This window comes from Convolutriloba macropyga, chromosome 8 (genome assembly GCF_964194025.1).
Source record: "Convolutriloba macropyga chromosome 8, txConMacr16.3, whole genome shotgun sequence".
NCBI classification, from domain to species: Eukaryota; Metazoa; Xenacoelomorpha; order Acoela; family Convolutidae; genus Convolutriloba; species Convolutriloba macropyga.
The window spans coordinates 4,365,544-4,381,250 of record NC_134475.1 but is presented as its reverse complement, the minus strand read 5'-3'; the positions used below and the strand labels follow the sequence as shown (position 1 = coordinate 4,381,250).

Below are 15,707 nucleotides of genomic sequence, written 5' to 3'. Positions count from 1 at the left end.
CCAAATGACGAAATACAATTAGATCTTGGTGGCCCAATTTTAAATGAGAAAAGAATAGAACAATATTTTCTTACTAGTATAGATAGATACTCTAAATACCCCACAGCAGAAATAGTAAATAACGCATCAGGTCCAAATGTAATCAAATTCTTAAATAATTATATATATTAACATGGAGTACCTAGAACTATTAGATTAGATCAAGCTAGATGTTTTACAGGAAAAAAGTTTGAAACATTCTGTACAGAAAATAATATTACACCTATATATGCACCTGCAAATGACCATAGAGCAATCGGATTAGTAGAACGTATCATTCAAACAATTAAACGACAATTATCTTGCATGAAATCACAATTAAATAAAAAATTTAATTTAGAAAATTCACTCAAAGCAATAATACAACGACTCCGAATATCAAACCAAAAACAATCACAACCACGCCCTTTGAGGCACATTTCGGTAGAAAATGTAACACACCTATATCAAATATTACAACTAAATCTGATAGTAAAAATCTCAACTATAATGCAATAATTAATTATTATTTAGACGAAGATACAATCCCGGGTCGTTCCTACCTTACAGATGAACAGTGGGCGGATACAGCTCTTTGTTCTGACACAGAAATTGAGCGAGTCATTTGCGCCGCAAGTACCCGCGCAAGAACAGAACAAGAGAAAAGGAATGACGGGGAAGATCGTTTTATAAAGCCAGATGTCATCCACCGTGCAATTCCCTGCTCCGAACGTAGCGTACAGGTGAAGTTGGCCCGCAAAATACATGAGAACCAGCGCCAAAAGAAAAACTCTGACGGCCTCTATGAGGTATTAGCACCTGGCAGTACAGTGTGCAAAATAAGTCCAACGACGAGTGTCATCAAAGAACCTTCCAAACCTGAAGTACGGGTCAGGAATTCTGACATCGCCAAATTTGGAACGCGGGCTGAACGGGAAACAGCTTTAGCACAGTACATAGAACGACGCCCAAAGAAAATAAACGAAAAAACTCTCGAACAAAAAATTCAACAACACAAACGAGATCTTTTTCGAAAAAATACTGGAGAGAAAAAGATAAAGCGAAATAGGAAACACACAGACGATGTAAGTGTCGTTTCGTCGGCACGATCTTGTATATCTACAGCTAGCAATGTCGCAAGATCATTGAAGATGAGAGTACCAAAAAGAAACCCGAAATACGATGAGGCATTCCAAAATCGACCCGATCTTACACAAATATTAAATTTCAGTCCAATCGCGCCGCAAGTGGTATCGTCTGATACAGCAGGGCCATCCGGAACACAAACAACCTCCTCAGCTCAAAAACAACCTAAACCCATCTTGCGGAAGACTTCAAAACGCAAAATCACGGTCAGTGATACATCGGATTCGGATACGTCTTCTATTAGAAAAAGCAAAAGGACATTGAAAAAGAAATCCCAAAAGTCGCAAACAATTGTCGAAAAAGTCCGTAGCACAGAAGGTTACACTGATTACCAAGACACTGGCATTGCGGGAGGGTCAAATGAAGGAACTGAGTATTCGCAAAACCAACCAAGGGAGATGACAGTTCTCCAGGCCGAAAATGCTGAAAATAGCGACAGCGAGTGATCTTCGATAAAGAAAACTTTCATAAACTTTTATTCTATCTATTATTTAATATTTTATTACTTACTAACCGGTGAATATTTATTAATTTTCTGATTTTAATCTAGTAAATTAATTTTTCTCCAAGAGGGGGAAATGTCATGCGGCAATGGATACCCTTCATGTATCCATATCCGTATTTTAAACTAATTTATTGTTGTAAGTTCCTTTTGAAGGGCGAATGCCATTTTAGTTCAGTGCTATATACTTCCTCCCATTTTTAGCAGTTAAGTCTGTTCATTCTGTCTGTACCGGATATATATTCATTCACGTTGTAAACAAATCAAACTTTGCTTCCTTTATGTATGATTAAAACCTGAACAAACTTTCTTTCATAATCTGTATTATCATTACCTTTCATTCTCCAATTTGCAGCGCTAACGCTCAGTTTAATTTAATCCTTGCAAAACACTTCTCGTTTTAACTGAGTAGTTCAGTTAGAGTCAATCGCACCGCGATTGCCCAATCTAGAAAGAATCTAGTTGAAAGTAACAACTAAACCTGCCATTCGCGACGCAAGTGCCTATCTCAGTACTTGCAAGGCCATTTGCGATTCAATTGACTATACTCCTTGTGTATGAGTATAACACGGTGAATAAAAAATATTCAGCGCAAGTCGCCGATTTTTTTTACACAACTAGGCGTTAATCTCATTGTAAAACTGCACAAATCAAGAGCAATTACATATATATAAGCAGGAAGGGCTAAAAGCAGAGGTTTAAAGGGTGGTTGCAGGATATGACTGCGACAAACCCTTCAACACAACTTGATCATTATACCAGTTGCTCGGTTAAATTGCGAACCTGGAAAATTCTTGTGAAATAAGGTCAAGTTTAAAGATATGGGAAATTATTTCAGTTCAGATCAGATTGGCACATAATGTGGGTGCTTGTTTCGCCAACTAGTTTTCCGAATTGAAAAATTGTTTTGCAAAAACAAAGTTATAACCGCTTTTAAAGTGCTTTTGTTTGTAAAATTAATCAAAATTTTTTGAAAAAGCATTACAAAAAATTATGCATTAATTGATTTTATTGAATTTATTTCTGTGACGATATTGCTCTTTATCAGAAACTTCAACACATAAGACAAGGCTTAAACATTGCTGCCCGTGGTCTTCTTCATAATAAAAAATCAACAGTACCGACACGACTAAGAAATTATCACACATAGCAGTGAAATAATTAGAGTAATAAGCATTTCTTTATAATTTACTAATCAAGAAACCTACCAAAATCTCCCGTTGTTTTAGATCTCATGGCATGTCAGGATAAGATTAGCGATTTCATTGTGGAATACTACTCTTTTACTAATACACCCATTTACTCTCTTATTGAAAAACGAAGCATCAGTGCGTTTTAACTTGTGGCAACTTTGCCCAAAAAACTTTTTGAGATGAATGGTTTACTCTTGTTTTAATTGTAAACAAGGGCGCAAAAAGAGGGAGAAGTATTTAAGCTAGGCTGAACAAATCTAATGAATTTACCCGCAAAGTCTAGCAAAATGAAAAGCAAGAGGGTATGAAATTTGCATAAAATTAAGAGAGGTCACCCTAGTTTGCCAAAAAGTTTTGTTTCTCGTGGTCCTCTGCAGGTATAGCACTGGTTAAAATGAAAAAAATATTCAAAATTTTTAAAACTTAAGCTTTAAAACAAAAACATATGATGACAATGAAACAAAAAGTGCCCTCGGTCAAATATTTATGCAAATAACTAAGCTATAGGATAAAATTGGTTATACTTCGAAATATAATTCCTTATACTATTTCTTGTTGCGAAAGAATCAATGAGATTGTTGCCTTGTTCCATTATCTCAGCGAGGTTCACTAGATACTATAGACTATCGATAAATTTGACATTTTTCTTATTCTAAGATGCAGAAAAAAGAGACTCAATGGTTCACAAAAAAAACCCTTATATTCAATTTCACCAAAATGATTCGAGAGAGGTTTTCTCTTCAATTTTGACATCTGATAAGGAAGAAGAGAGCAAACATTCAAATTAAAGACATTTTCCGTAAAAAAATTCCTTCCCTGAAACAGTAGCAAAATAACAGAAATGATTAATTTAAAGAAGTTCATGATCAGTTTTTTAGAAAATTATTTATGTGCCAGGGTATATGATTCCCGAGTTAATCTGCAACGGATATCTTTTAAGATCTCGCAAGTTTTTTGTTAACAGTTTTACTTTACAAGATGTTGTTAACAATTTTGCAAGATGCCAGTCTTGGATCTAAACTATTCAATAATCAAACTTCTTAATTGAATGACTTCATTCTCTCATGAGAGTTTTATTTACAAACCGTTACCAGCAACAAATGTGATGAAAAGACTCATATACAATAAAAATCCTCTTAATTTTTATCAATTTTCTCAAAATTGTTGCTCAAACATGCCATAGTTAAGGCTTGATATTTATATAGCAAAAACACTGGTATTGAAAGCAAAAAATGCAAAGATTGTTGATGTCAATTATGTTAATGATTTTAGCTGATTGACTAGTAACAAAACACAGAAAATGTAGAAAGTCAAGTGGTTGCGCAACATTTTAACCCGAACGAATTTCGTGAAATGTACGTCTTTAATTAACAAATCAGTACTGATCTTTTCTTTTTTTTCAAGTCTTAATACTTGTGAACACTTGTCAAGCCTCAGTCAAGACTTACTCAAAAATTTCAAAGCTTTGACCAAGACGTGACTCAAGACTTGTCTTAAGACTTAAGACTTGATTCAAGACATGTCAAGTCTTAAAACTGGCGTGATCAGAGCTCGGATACATTACTGATCCAAGACATTCAATTTAACTGAATCAGTACTGATAAAGACATGTCGTTCATTTCGAGTGACACTGTCGTTTAGTTTTCATCCTGAGCCATCCCGATCCATCCTGATCCCGAGTCATCCTGATCCATCTCACACCTCAGCCTGAGCTCTTATCTGTGAAAGACTATTCTAACACCAGTGAAAATTGCATAAGACAATTAAAAAACTATAGTATACACTAATGTTTGAGGCGAATGCATTTTTGTTATTTTTAGTATCATGCAACAAAATGACAGAAAATCAGTCTTGAGATCTATCCCGCAGCTCAGCCGAGGAAGTGAAGTATTGAGAGAAAGTGTTAATAAGTATAAGTTTCGTGGCTCTGCCTGAAGTCACTCAGAATATCTGGCGTTTATCGAGAACCCCCAAGTGGTTTGACATATTAAATCAGATTTTTGAAGTGACGTCTGCTGAGTCCGGTAAGCATTGTTAAACCCAGCAAAAATTAAACAAAGACTAAAGTTGAATAGAAGTCAAGTTATTGTCAATCTGAGAGCTAACTGCACTTTGTAACAGTTTCTAATGGTTCTGATTACAAAACCTGTACATTATTCATCCAATTTTGTTCAATTAAATCATCAGTGGAACATTTATAACATCAGTTATAACATCATTATTACTCGCTCCTTATTGATTAACAAATTAAAGCGACATAGATCAAAGTTTATAATGAACATGTCATGGTACAGCACTGTTTAATTTTGTTGGCAACAGCAAGGATATTGCATACGTCACATCAATAATATATGGCTTTTGACAATGAACTAACAACTATAATTCACGAAATTGACATACTAAGACTTTTAGCTTTAGTTGGAAAACATCTGAAAGATACACTTTTTGTACCATAAAAGTTTCAAAAGCCACACAACTAGGTGCGATGCAATAGCTTTCATTTGGTTCATGTATAGCATAGAAGTTGTTCTAGCCACGCGCCATAACGTTTGGTTGCTCCGGGTTTCCCTTCCCAAACACAGGGTATGAACAAATTTTTGGTCTCAACAAGTAAAAAAAATTAAGCTTTGGGCTTTTCGAATTGTGCGAATTTCTAAGTTTTCAAGATGGTTCTTAATTTTTGTTGTTCTAATGGCTCATGCTTCTGCTCATTAGTGGCGCCAACAGGCTATTTGATTTGCATAAGCTTTCATACAGGAGAGCAATTGGTATCCGAGAGGAGAGACGACGAGTCATCTTTTGGGAAAATTTTTGATGGTAATGAATTAAATCAAGTCTGTGGGACAAAAAAATAGCCCTAAGTGTTTTATGCAGTATTGAAATACAATCCATGAGCATGTTTATGTTTGGAAAGCTTCTCTTTTGAATTTAGTTTCAAAAGAATTTTGATTGCGGCTCCTAGGTGCTTAAAGTGTTTTCCATTTAAAAAGCCGCGCATCTGATGCTCATCTTTTAACTATTTTTTCTTTTCAGCAGATTTCGAGTTTTTATGAATAGCAAAAGCCAAAAACCTTTTGCTTCATTTGATAAGCATTAGCTAAACAACTGATTACGATAACTCAGGTGTGAAAAGTTGGGACATCTAAACAGCCGTCATTTAGTGCTTTTTTTTAGTGTTGCAAACAAATTTTACGAGATTGCATTTATGTGGAATTATTCTTTTTTCTTACATTTTTAAATTTTCTAAATCTGTTCATTCCCGTCCTTGCCAACTTAGCGGGCATCTAATTTTACGCCCCAAGCTCACTTGTTATATTTTCTACATCGCAGCGTGCTATGTGACAACACAATTTGCAGGGGGGGCATAAAAACACTGGGAAACCAAAGTTTTTTCCACTGTCCCTACGTTTTATTCTACATATGTTTTAACAGTACAAAACACCTTTCCTTCCTTTTATAGCCCCCCCCCCCCCGCTGTGAGAATTTAACGTATAACACCCCAGTATCGCAATTGTACCGCCAAATGGAGGTGCTATATATTCAGGGAGGCTATAATAGGGAAAACACTAAAGTGCTTGAGAGGAAACTGACACTTTTTACCCACCCCGATGTCAGAGCTACAGTTTGCCTCCCCCAGTACATTATGCACCCCCCCCCCCCCAGTATGTTATGCAACCCCAGTTACAGAGCACGTGTTTTTAATAGTACATCATTATGTAAAAATATGGCACGTGCCTTTGGGGGATGCAAATAATTAATCTGGGGGACACAAACGAAAAGATCCGCGTCGACAAACAATAAAGTTTTTTGTAAACTTTGATCGTATCATTTCATGTTTATGAACTGTTTACCTCATCCAGAATTGCAGAAGTCAAAGATTTGGAAGGTACAAATTCACACAATAATTTGACCTGTTTCCGGGAAATGACTATTCAAATACACTCAGAATACTCATTAAAAATATTAAAAATACAGCTTCGTTGTCTTTTAAAAACCCAAATCCTTAAAAAAATCAACTAAGTTTACTCAGCAGAAATTCTATAAAAATGGTTTGTTATTTCTTCCTGTTCATTTTGTTTTTTCGGTCAAATAAGCATTTCGTTTTGAATTCCCGTCTTTCGGGGGCGAATGCTCAGTTTGATCTTCACATTGTGTAAGTCCTTGATTTTCAGTCCCCCCTCCCCCACCCCCGCATCCATTTTTTAGACTTTATACATCAACTTTGGTCTGTGACTTGACTGGTTGTGTTTGTGTTTTTGTGTGTGTGTGTGTGTGTTTGTGTGTGCGTGTGTGTTTATGTGTCTGCCTCTGTGTGTGTGTGTGTCCTATGGGTGTGTATGGGTGTTTGTGTGTGTGTGTAATTGTGTGTGTGTGTGTGTGTGTGTGTGTGTGTGTGTTTAAGTGTGTGTTTGTGTGTGTCCGTGTATGTATGCTTGTATGTTTGTGTGTTTCTGTGTGTGTGTGTGTTTGTGTGTGTGTGTGTGTGTGTGTGTGTGTGTTTGAGTGTGTGTGTGTTTGTGTGTGTGTTTGTTTGTTCTTTTGTGTGTGTGTGTTTATGTGTGTGTGTGTCTGTGTGTGTGAGTGTGTATTTGCTTGTGTGTGTGTGTGTGTTTGTGTGCGTGTTTGTGTGTTTGTGTGAGTTTGTGTGTTTGTGTGTGATTGTGTGTGTATGTGTTTGTGTGCGTGCGTGTATGTATGTTTGTATGTTTGTATGTTAGTGTGTGTGTTTGTGTATGTTTGCGTGTGTGTGTGTGTGTTTGTTTGTGTGTGTGTGTGTGAGGGTTTTTGTGTATGTGCGCGCGTGTGTGTGTGTTGGTGTGTGTTTGTGTGTGTTTGTGTGGTAGTTGGGTGTGTTTTTGTTTGTGTGTGTATTGTGTCTGTGTGTGTGTGTTTGGGTTTTTGTCTTTGTGCATGAGTGTGTTTGTGTGTGGTGGATGGGTGTGTTTGCGTGTGTGTTTGTGTGTGTTTGTGTGTGTGTTTATGTGTTTCTGTATGTGTGTGTGTTTGTTTGTGTGTGTTTGTGTGTGTGTATGTACGATTGTATGTTTGTGTGTTTGTGTGTCCTATGGGTGTGTATGGGTGTTTGTGTGTGTGTGTAATTGTGTGTGTGTGTGTGTGTGTGTGTTTGTTTAAGTGTGTGTTTGTGTGTGTCCGTGTATGTATGCTTGTATGTTTGTGTGTTTCTGTGTGTGTGTGTTTGTGTGTGTGTGTGTTTGAGTGTGTGTATGTTTGTGTGTGTGTTTGTTTGTTCTTTTGTGTGTGTGTGTTTGTGTGTGTGTGTGTCTGTGTGTGTGAGTGTGTATTTGCTTGTGTGTGTGTGTTTGTTTGCGTGTTTGTGTGTTTGTGTAAGTTTGTGTGTTTGTGTGTGATTGTGTGTGTATGTGTTTGTGTGCGTGCGTGTATGTATGTTTGTATGTTTGTATGTTAGTGTGTGTGTGTTTGTGTATGTTTGCGTGTGTGTGTGTGTTTGTTTGTGTGTGTGAGGGTTTTTGTGTATGTGCGCGCGTGTGTGTGTGTGTTGGTGTGTGTTTTTGTGTGTTTGTGTGGTAGTTGGGTGTGTTTTTGTGTGTGTGTATTGTGTCTCTGTGTGTGTGTTTGGGTTTTTGTCTTTGTGCATGAGTGTGTTTGCGTGTGTGTTTGTGTGTGTTTGTGTGTGTGTTTATGTGTTTCTGTATGTGTGTGTGTGTTTGTTTGTGTGTTTGTGTGTGTGTGTATGTACGTTTGTATGTTTGTGTGTTCGTGTGTATGTGTTTGTGTGTGTGTGTGTTTGTGTGTGTTTGCTTGCGTGTGTTCGAGTATCTGTGAGTGGTGAGTGTTTGCGTTTTTGTGCGCGCTTGTGCTTGTCTGTGTGTGTGTTTGTGTGTATTTTTGTTTGTAATGTGCCTGTGTGTGTGTGTGTTTGTGTGTGTAAGTGTGTTTGTGTGTGTGTGTGTGTTTGTGTTTGTATGTGTTTGTGCGTGTGTGTGTGTGTGTGTTAGCGTGTGTTTGTGTGTGTTTGTGTGTATCTTTTTGTTCATGCGTGCATGTATGTCTGTATTTTTGTGTGTGTTTGTGTTTTTGTGTGTGTTTTTGTGCGTGTGTGTTTGTGTGTGTGCGTGTATGTATGTTTGTAGTTTTGTGTGTGTGTGTGTGTGTGCGCGCGTTTGTGTGTGTGTTGGTGTGTTTTCCTGTAAGTGGTGGGTGGTTGTGTTTGTGTGTGTGTGATGTTTCTCTGTGTGTGTGTGTTTGTGTTTTTGTCTTTTTGCGTGTGTTTGTTTGTGTTTGGCGGGTGGGTATATTTGAGTGTGTGTGTGTTTGTGTGTGTATGTGTGTTTTTGTGTGTGCGTGTATGTATGTTTGTGTGTTTGTGTGTGTGTTTGTGTGTGTTTGTGTGTGTGTTTATTTGTTTCTGTATGTGTGTGTGTTTGTTTGTGTGTGTTTGTGTGTGTGTATGTACGTTTGTATGTTTGTGTGTTTGTGTGTGTGTTTGCGTGTGTGTGTGTGTGTGTGTGTCTGTGTGTGTGAGTGTGTATTTGCTTGTGTGTGTGTGTGTGTGTTTGTTTGCGTGTTTGTGTGTTTGTGTAAGTTTGTGTGTTTGTGTGTGATTGTGTGTGTATGTGTTTGTGTGCGTGCGTGTATGTATGTTTGTATGTTTGTATGTTAGTGTGTGTGTGTTTGTGTATGTTTGCGTGTGTGTGTGTTTGTTTGTGTGTGTGAGGGTTTTTGCGTATGTGCGCGCGTGTGTGTGTGTTGGTGTGTGTTTTTGTGTGTTTGTGTGGTAGTTGGGTGTGTTTTTGTGTGTGTGTATTGTGTCTCTGTGTGTGTGTTTGGGTTTTTGTCTTTGTGCATGAGTGTGTTTGCGTGTGTGTTTGTGTGTGTTTGTGTGTGTGTTTATGCGTTTCTGTATGTGTGTGTGTGTTTGTTTGTGTGTTTGTGTGTGTGTGTATGTACGTTTGTATGTTTGTGTGTTCGTGTGTGTGTTCTTGTGTGTGTGTGTGTGTTCGTGTGTGTGTGTTTGTGTGTGTGTGTGTGTGTTTTTGTGTGTTTGCTTGCGTGTGTTCGAGTATCTGTGAGTGGTGAGTGTTTGCGTTTTTGTGCGTGCTTGTGCTTGTCTGTGTGTGTGTTTGTGTGTGTTTTTGTTTGTAATGTGCCTGTGTGTGTGTGTGTTTGTGTGTGTAAGTGTGTTTGTGTGTGTGTGTGTGTTTGTGTTTGTATGTGTTTGTGCGTGTGTGTGTGTGTGTGTGTGTGTTAGCGTGTGTTTGTGTGTGTTTGTGTGTATCTTTTTGTTCATGCGTGCATGTATGTCTGTATTTTTGTGTGTGTTTGTGTTTTTGTGTGTGTTTTTGTGCGTGTGTGTTTGTGTGTGTGCGTGTATGTAAGTTTGTAGTTTTGTGTGTGTGTGTGTGTGTGTGTGTGTGTGCGCGTTTGTGTGTGTGTTGGTGTGTTTTCCTGTAAGTGGTGGGTGGTTGTGTTTGTGTGTGTGATGTTTCTCTCTGTGTGTGTGTTTGTGTTTTTGTCTTTTTGCGTGTGTGTGTGTTTGTGTTTGGCGGGTGGGTATATTTGAGTGTGTGTGTGTTTGTGTGTGTATGTGTGTTTTTGTGTGTGCGTGTATGTATGTTTGTGTGTTTGTGTGTGTGTTTGTGTGTGTTTGTGTGTGTGTTTATGTGTTTCTGTATGTGTGTGTTTGTTTGTGTGTGTTTGTGTGTGTGTATGTACGTTTGTATGTTTGTGTGTGTTTGTGTGTATCTTTTTGTTCATGCGTGCATGTATGTCTGTGTTTTTGTGTGTGTTTGTGTTTTTGTGTGTGTTTTTGTGCGTGTGTGTTTGTGTGTGTGCGTGTATGTAAGTTTGTAGTTTTGTGTGTGTGTGTGTGTTTGCGTGTGTGTGTTTGTTTGTGTGTGTGTGCGCGTTTGTGTGTGTGTTGGTGTGTTTTCCTGTAAGTGGTGGGTGGTTGTGTTTGTGTGTGTGTGATGTTTCTCTCTGTGTGTGTGTGTTTGTTTTTTTGTCTTTTTGCGTGTGTGTGTGTTTGTGTTTGGCGGGTGGGTATATTTGAGTGTTTGTGTGTTTGTGTGTGTATGTGTGTTTTTGTGTGTGCGTGTATGTATGTTTGTGTGTTTGTGTGTGTTTGTGTGTGTTTGTGTGTGTGTTTATGTGTTTCTGTATGTGTGTGTTTGTTTGTGTGTGTTTGTGTGTGTGTGTGTATGTACGTTTGTATGTTTGTGTGTGTTTGTGTGTATCTTTTTGTTCATGCGTGCATGTATGTCTGTATTTTTGTGTGTGTTTGTGTTTTTGTGTGTGTTTTTGTGCGTGTGTGTTTGTGTGTGTGCGTGTATGTAAGTTTGTAGTTTTGTGTGTGTGTGTGTGTTTGCGTGTGTGTGTTTGTTTGTGTGTGTGTGTGCGTTTGTGTGTGTGTTGGTGTGTTTTCGTGTATGTGGTGCGTGGTTGTGTTTGTATGTGTGTGATGTTTCTCTCTGTGTGTGTGTTTGTGTTTTTGTCTTTTTGCGTGTGTGTGTTTGTGTTTGGCGGGTGGGTATATTTGTGTGTGTGTGTGTGTTTGTGTGTGTATTTGTGTTTTTGTGTGCGCGTGTATGTATGTTTGTGTGTTTGTGTGTGTGTTTGTGTGTGTTTTTGTGTGTGTCTGATTTTGTGTGTGTGTGTGTGTGTGTTTGTGTGTTAGCGTCTATGTGTGTGTGGCTGGTGGGTTTGTTTGTGTGTGTGTGTTTTTGTGTGTGTGTGTCTGTGGTAGGTGGGTGTGTTTGGATGTGTGTGTGTGTGTGTAATGTGCCTGTATGTGGGTGTGTTTGTGTGTATGTGTTTGTGTGTGTGTTCGTGTGTGTGTTCGTGTGTGTGTGTGTGTGTTCGTGTGTGTGTGTGTCTGTGTGTGTGTTTTAGCATGTGTGTGTTTGTGTGTGTGCGCGTATGTGTGTGAGGTGAGTGTTTGTGTTTGTGTGTGTGTGTGTGTTTAATGTGTGTGTGTGATTGTGTGTGTGTGCGTTTTTGTGTGTGTTTTGTGTGTGTGTGTGTGTATGTCTTTGATTGTGTGTGTGTTTTTGTGTTTGAGTGTGTGTTTGTGTTTGTGTTTTTGTCTTTTTGCGTGTGTGTGTGTTTGTGTTTGGCGGGTGGGTATATTTGAGTGTGTGTGTGTTTGTGTGTGTATGTGTGTTTTTGTGTGTGCGTGTATGTATGTTTGTGTGTTTGTGTGTGTGTTTGTGTGTGTTTGTGTGTGTGTTTATGTGTTTCTGTATGTGTGTGTTTGTTTGTGTGTGTTTGTGTGTGTGTATGTACGTTTGTATGTTTGTGTGTGTTTGTGTGTATCTTTTTGTTCATGCGTGCATGTATGTCTGTATTTTTGTGTGTGTTTGTGTTTTTGTGTGTGTTTTTGTGCGTGTGTGTTTGTGTGTGTGCGTGTATGTAAGTTTGTAGTTTTGTGTGTGTGTGTGTGTGTTTGCGTGTGTGTGTTTGTTTGTTTGTGTGTGTGCGTTTGTGTGTGTGTTGGTGTGTTTTCGTGTATGTGGTGCGTGGTTGTGTTTGTATGTGTGTGATGTTTCTCTCTGTGTGTGTGTTTGTGTTTTTGTCTTTTTGCGTGTGTGTGTTTGTGTTTGGCGGGTGGGTATATTTTTGTGTGTGTGTGTTTGTGTGTGTATTTGTGTTTTTGTGTGCGCGTGTATGTATGTTTGTGTGTTTGTGTGTGTGTTTGTGTGTGTGTGTGTTTATGTGTTTCTGTTTGTGTGTGTTTTTTGTGTCTGTTTGTGTCTGTATGTACGTTTGTATGTTTGTTTGTTTGTGTGTGTGTTTGCGTGTTTGTGTGTGTGTCTGATTTTGTGTGTGTGTGTGTGTTTGTGTGTTAGCGTCTATGTGTGTGTGGCTGGTGGGTTTGTTTGTGTGTGTGTGTTTTTGTGTGTGTGTGTCTGTGGTAGGTGGGTGTGTTTGGATGTGTGTGTGTGTGTAATGTGCCTGTATGTGGGTGTGTTTGTGTGTATGTGTTTGTGTGTGTGTTCGTGTGTGTGTTCGTGTGTGTGTGTGTGTTCGTGTGTGTGTGTGTCTGTGTGTGTGTTTTAGCATGTGTGTGTTTGTGTGTGTGCGCGTATGTGTGTGAGGTGAGTGTTTGTGTTTGTGTGTGTGTGTGTGTTTAATGTGTGTGTGATTGTGTGTGTGTGTTTTTGTGTGTGTTTTGTGTGTGTGTGTGTATGTCTTTGATTGTGTGTGTGTTTTTGTGTTTGAGTGTGTGTTTGTGTTTGTGTGTGTGTGGCGGGTGGATGTGTGTGTGTGTAATGTGCATTTGTATTTGTGTGCTTGTGTTTTTGTCTTTGTGCGTGTGTGTTTGTGTGTGGTGGGTGGGTGTGTATATTGTGTGTGTTTTTGTGTTTGCGTGTATGTAGGTTTGTTTGTTTGTGTGTGTCTTTGTGTGTGTTTGTCTATGTGTGTTTGTGTGTGTATGTACGTTTGTATGTTTGTGTGTTTGTGTGTGTGTGTTTGTGTGTGTTTGTTTTTGTGTGTTTGTGTGTTAGCGTGTATGTGTTTGTGGTAGGTGGGTGTGTTTTTGTTTGTGTGTTGTGTGTAGGTGTGTTTCTATATAAGTAATCTGCCTGTGTATGGGTGTGTTTGTGTGTGTGTGTTTGTGTGCGTGTGTGTGTGTTCGTGTGTGTTCGTGTGGGTGTGTGTCCGTGTGTGTGTAATTTTGTGTGTGTGTGGTTGTGCGTGTTTGAGTGTGTAATGTGCTTGTGTGTGTGTGGGTGTGTGTGTTTGTGTTTGTGTGTTTGTGTGTGTGTTTGTGTTTGTGGGTGTGTTTGTGCATGTGTGTGTTTGTGTGTGTGCGCGTATGTGTGTGAGGTGAGTGTTTGTGTTTGTGTGTGTGTGTGTGTAATGTGTGTGTGTGATTGTGTGTGTGCGTTTTTGTGTGTGTTTTGTGTGTGTGTATGTCTTTGTTTGTGTGTGTGTGTTTGTGTGTTTGAGTGTGTGTTTGTGTTTGTGTGTGTTGCGGGTGGATGTGTGTGTGTAATGTGCGTTTGTATTTGTGTGCTTGTGTTTTTATCTTTGTGCGTGTGTGTTTGTGTGTGGTGGGTGGGTGTGTTTATTGTGTGTGTTTTTGTGTTTGCGTGTATGTAGGTTTGTTTGTTTGTGTGTGTCTTTGTGTGTGTTTGTTTATGTGTGTTTGTGTGTGTATGTACGTTTGTATGTTTGTGTGTTTGTGTGTGTGTGTTTGTGTGTGTTTGTTTTTGTGTGTTTGTGTGTTAGCGTGTATGTGTTTGTGGTGGGTGGGTGTGTTTTTGTTTGTGTGTTGTGGGTGGGTGTGTTTGTATATAAGTAATCTGCCTGTGTATGGGTGTGTTTGTGTGTGTGTGTGTGTTTGTGTGTGTGTGTGTTCGTGTGTGTTCGTGTGGGTGTGTGTCCGTGTGTGTGTAATTTTGTGTGTATATGGTTGTGCGTGTTTGAGTGTGTAATGTGCTTGTGTGTGTGGGTGTGTGTGTTTGTGTTTGTGTGTTTGTGTGTGTGTTTGTGTTTGTGGGTGTGTTTGTGCATGTGTGTGTTTGTGTGTGTGTGCGCGTATGTATGTGAGGTGAGTGTTTGTGTTTGTGTGTGTGTGTGTGTAATGTGTGTGTGTGATTGTGTGTGTGCGTTTTTGTGTGTGTTTTGTGTGTGTGTATGTCTTTGTTTGTGTGTGTGTGTTTGTGTGTTTGAGTGTGTGTTTGTGTTTGTGTGTGTGGTTGGTGGATGTGTGTGTGTAATGTGCGTTTGTATTTGTGTGCTTGTGTTTTTATCTTTGTGCGTGTGTGTTTGTGTGTGGTGGGTGGGTGTGTTTATTGTGTGTGTTTTTGTGTTTGCGTGTATGTAGTTTTGTTTGTTTGTGTGTGTCCTTGTGTGTGTTTGTTTATGTGTGTTTGTGTGTGTATGTACGTTTGTATGTTTGTGTGTTTTTGTGTGTGTGTTTGTGTGTGTTTGTTTTTGTGTGTTTGTGTGTTAGCGTGTATGTGTTTGTGGTAGGTGGGTGTGTTTTTGTTTGTGTGTTGTGGGTGGGTGTGTTTGTATATAAGTAATCTGCCTGTGTATGGGTGTGTTTGTGTGTGTGTGTGTTTGTGTGTGTGTGTGTGTGTGTTCGTGTGTGTTCGTGTGGGTGTGTGTCCGTGTGTGTGTGTTTTTGTGTGTGTATGGTTGTGCGCGTTTGAGTGTGTAATGTGCTTGTGTGTGCGTGGGTGTGTGTGTTTGTGTTTGTGTGTTTGTGTGTGTGTTTGTGTTTGTGGGTGTGGTGGGTGGGTGTATTTGTGTGTGTATGTGTGTGTTTGTGTGTGTCTTTGTGTGTGTGTGTGTTTGTGTGCGTGTGTTCATGTGTTTCTGTTTGTGTGTGTTTCCGTGTGTGTGTGTGTGTGTGTGTGTGTGGTTGTGTGTGTTTGATTGTGTAATGTGCGTGTGTGTGTGTGTGTGTTTGTGCTTATGTGTTTGTGTGTGATTTTGTGTTTGTGTGTGTGGTGGGTGGGTGTGTTTGTGTGTGTGTGTGTGTGTTTGTGTGTGTCTTTGTGTGTGTGTGTGTTTGTGTGCGTGTGTTCATGTGTTTCTGTTTGTGTGTGTTTCCGTGTGTGTGTGTGTGTGTGTGTGTGTGTGGTTGTGTGTGTTTGATTGTGTAATGTGCGTGTGTGTGTGTGTGTGTTTGTGCTTATGTGTTTGTGTGTGATTTTGTGTTTGTGTGTGTGGTGGGTGGGTGTGTTTGTGTGTTTGTGTGTGTGTGTGTGTGTGTGTGTGTGTGTGTGTAATGTGCCTTTATGTGTGTGTGTTTGTGTTTTTGTCTTTGTGCGTGTGTGTGTTTGTGTGTGGTGGGTGGGTGTGTTTGTGTGTTTGTTTTTGTGTTTCTGTTTGTGTGTGTTTGTTTGTGTGTG

General features: G+C 39.1%; 1 long non-coding RNA gene across 1 annotated transcript in view; it reads left to right on the top strand.

Moving 5' to 3' along the window:
• Positions 1-6,828: 6,828 nt before the first annotated feature.
• Positions 6,829-15,707, top strand: part of LOC142343882 (uncharacterized) — a 13,682-nt gene continuing 4,803 nt past the window's right edge. Inside the window, exon 1 of the long non-coding RNA XR_012759225.1 lies at positions 6,829-6,908. This is a non-coding gene — a long non-coding RNA (uncharacterized LOC142343882). The remainder of the gene's footprint in view (positions 6,909-15,707) is intronic.